The following is a 3,319-nucleotide window of genomic DNA, read 5'->3' as shown; positions in this document are numbered from 1 at the left end:
TCTCATTTTTACACCCCTCTGTTCCGCGCCCGGTAACGTACTACTGCGTTCTTTTTCCCCCGCCGCCGACTGCGGCGAATGTAGCGCGGTCGTTTCTTGAATTGCACTTTATTTATGCGATCCTCAATGATCTCGAGATAGAGATAATCTCGCGGGAAGGCACGCCGCGCGAGACTATTTCCCCGCGGAAATATCCTTACGTTAACAACCCGGGGTAGCGTGGAGTCTCGGGGTCCACGGGGAATCGTCGTCTCATCGCGCTGCGCGGAGAGGTCAGCGTCGTCCTTTCTGCGATTTTATTGGCGACGGCGAGGCGCGGAGTAGCGCGCTTTCCTCGCACGAGGGATTCCAGTTTTACCGCGGCCACGTTCCCCCGCCGTTCTCAAATTTACGATATTTCCGATCTTCTGGCTCTTTTTTTTTGTTCCCCCTTTTTTCCCCCCTCGCTCGCGCGATGAGCACCGCGTTTGCGTGCGCGGTGCCGGAAGCATATCGCGCCGATAGATCTAACGGTGAATTAGCGCGGATGAAAGAGATTTTTCTTTCTCGTTGCAGATGCTGCGGTCGGCGGATCACCTTCTTCTGCACCCGAGCGGCGAGATCGCGCTCCGATTATGGTGAGTAAACCCCCACCCTTTCGCACAGCGTGCTAGTCTTGTGAGATAAATTATTTATGACGCACGCTGCGCGCCGTCGGTGGTATCGATTTATCGAGACAGTAGGATCGACGCTTTTTCTACGAATTTGCGCCGACGAAAACGTAACGGTGCATCCCCCGTCCTTGCCGCCAGCGTCGTGTTTTCTACGACGCGTGTACGCATCGCCGATCGATTTTGCCGCATTGCACCCGGCCAATTTATCATTCGTCGAATATGTCGGCAAATTTAAATTTACTTAGTAAACTTGCCACGCGCCGCCCGAGGAATTTACATGTTCGAATCTCGTGTCTGGGGAAAAGGGGAAAAATTGAATTACGCAAATCAGTTTTCGGCTTCGTTCAATTTCATCCGGCACACCTCTCGCGTATCTCAGACTTTCCTCGGTTGCCGCTTCTAGAGGGGGGCATTGTCTCCACTTTGGAGACTCACTTTTCTTCTCGAGATAGATACGACGAAGCGTGACGCGAAATTTGCACGATATACCCAGCGCGAGGCGCTCAAGGAAACGCTCATTGTCACTTGTCGACCGATATGGAAATCGCGCTCTATACATTATGGAGTACCACCACCCACCTAAAACCGGTGTCGCTTTGTAACCGATAGTAACGCAACTATTTCCCCCCCTCCCCTTTTTTTCCATTGGAAACTGGGACAGCCCACGGAGGGTTATATCATTTGCCACGGATTACGCGATTGCTCGTTAACGCGCGCTCGCATTGTGCAAACCTTCACCCACGACACTGTTAAATATTAATTGTGGCCCGCTGTGCAATCGCGCTGGTTCTGGCCGTTCTAGGTATCGAGTGGGCCAATATGCCCGCGATTCCGGTCCATTAGCCGCCTCTCGTAAATGAAATTTGTCCACCGTTGACGAACTGTACAATCGGCGGAAGTTTTGTCCTACGCGCGCGTACGTCGAGGCGGCAATTTCAGCGCCGAGAATAATACACCGCTGTAAATGTAAATGCGCGAATGTCCGCGGAGAGATAACGCTCGTCGTCGTCGTCGTCTTCGGCGTCGTTTCGATTCGCCCGGAGGTTGACTGATCTCGATTTACCGTTACTACTCGGCGGAGACGAGGAAGAGGAGACTCGGGCGGCCGCTCTAATCTTCCGGTACGCTCTCTCGCCTAATTAGCCCTTTCGCTGCGAAGGGCGTGCACCGTAGGTAACTTCTTTACGAGAATAATGATGTAAATGACTAACTGCCTTCCATAATCCCCTGCGCGTTTCCTCGCGTTTCTCTCTTTTATTTTAGCCGATGTTACGTAAAAACGAGCTAACTCACCGGGCGAGGCTGTTTTGAATAAATTAGGTTTAAAGCGCGGCGCTTTACGTGCCGCCGGCCCTCAGCACGATGTACATAACACACTTCTTTTTAATTTTGTCAGCTCAGTTCTGCGTAACATTGTCCGCGCAAAAAGCAGCTGTCACGCGAATATTCCGTGCAATGTTCCATAGAAATATAACCGCTGTTTTATCGTGCGATTATGCTTCCTGCTGACACGGGAAACGTTTTAATGGGGATGTTTAAACGTTTCGAAACAGATGGGGATATCGTACATTATTTTCTGACTTTTTCATGGTAGAAACGTACGCTCCTACCTTCTCCAACACGAAAGGCCGTGCGATTGCATAACTGATCGGAACTCGCTTGCTCTACGCGCGTCCGCGTGCGGGTAGAAATTGCACGCGCGAAAAAAATTGTTGTGTTTAATACAACGGTTGTTCGTCTCGCTAATCTGGCATCGAGGTCGGATCGAGTTCTTGATTTCCTTTTGTCATTGATTGCAATTCTTGCGTGGTATTTTTTTACGGTCAAAGAGTGATACGCGCCTTCGAATACGGTCGACGAGCAGGTATAATCGTGAAAAGCGGCCGCGTTTCGCGCGTTCCTAAGTGAAATATTAAACATTACGCGGCGCTCACGTGAGTGGAAAGCACGCGAACGTAACTCGTACACAGCCTGCTGTACCAGCCTCGAACGAGCAGGCCGAAGAACAGTATCCGCGACGTTGGTAAAGGTACGTTCACCTCCTTCCGCTCGCGTTCGAGACACGTGTTTAAGATCACGCGCCAGTCCTATTAAGCCGGTCAATCATTACTGTGTGTTGATTGCACTGATTGCTTTTCGGTCGACAGGTTCTATCACGGTCTGCCCGCGTCGTGGCGTTACGAAGATTATAGTTCATAACGGCCTTCATTATAATTTAAAGGATTAAATATTTAACCCCTTAGCCCGAAATCATCCTTCGAGAGCTAATGATAATTTGTACAAGAAAGACGTTGTGTAGTAAATACACGTGTATTCGTCTTTTTAAACTGTAAATCAAATTACGATTAGCTATATTTTTTTTTGCATACAGGTGGAGGAATAGAATGTGTAACGCAATTTGGAAAATTTATATAATATATATATTTTTTTCTGTATCACATACACGCAATGTATTACATACGTTGTAATATATTTTTTCTGAAATTCGTATGGGTCAAATGTGATATGCACAAATTTGAAGGAATAAAGGACTAATTACGTGGACGTAACACTGAGAGAAAAAAATAGTTGCAGTTACCACAATCTCACTATAATTTATAGTCATTTTTGGACCCAGCCATATTTTTATAATTCTTCCAACTACGTAAGTTATGTATTACAGTTCG

At 48.1% G+C, this 3,319-nt stretch overlaps 1 protein-coding gene across 1 annotated transcript in view; it reads left to right on the top strand.

The window, feature by feature from the left end:
* The first annotated feature begins 554 nt into the window (after nt 1–554).
* Nucleotides 555–3,319, top strand: part of LOC105568913 (SH3 and multiple ankyrin repeat domains protein 1) — a 79,658-nt gene continuing 76,893 nt past the window's right edge. The window contains exon 1 of the mRNA XM_012024986.1: nt 555–617. The gene's annotated coding sequence lies outside the window, so the exon portion shown is untranslated. The remainder of the gene's footprint in view (nt 618–3,319) is intronic.

The sequence above is a fragment of the Vollenhovia emeryi genome, unplaced genomic scaffold (assembly GCF_000949405.1).
Source record: "Vollenhovia emeryi isolate VEMERY1.0 unplaced genomic scaffold, V.emery_V1.0 DF939127.1, whole genome shotgun sequence".
NCBI lineage: Eukaryota > Metazoa > Arthropoda > Insecta > Hymenoptera > Formicidae > Vollenhovia > Vollenhovia emeryi.
This window is presented reverse-complemented; position numbering and strand designations above follow the sequence as displayed.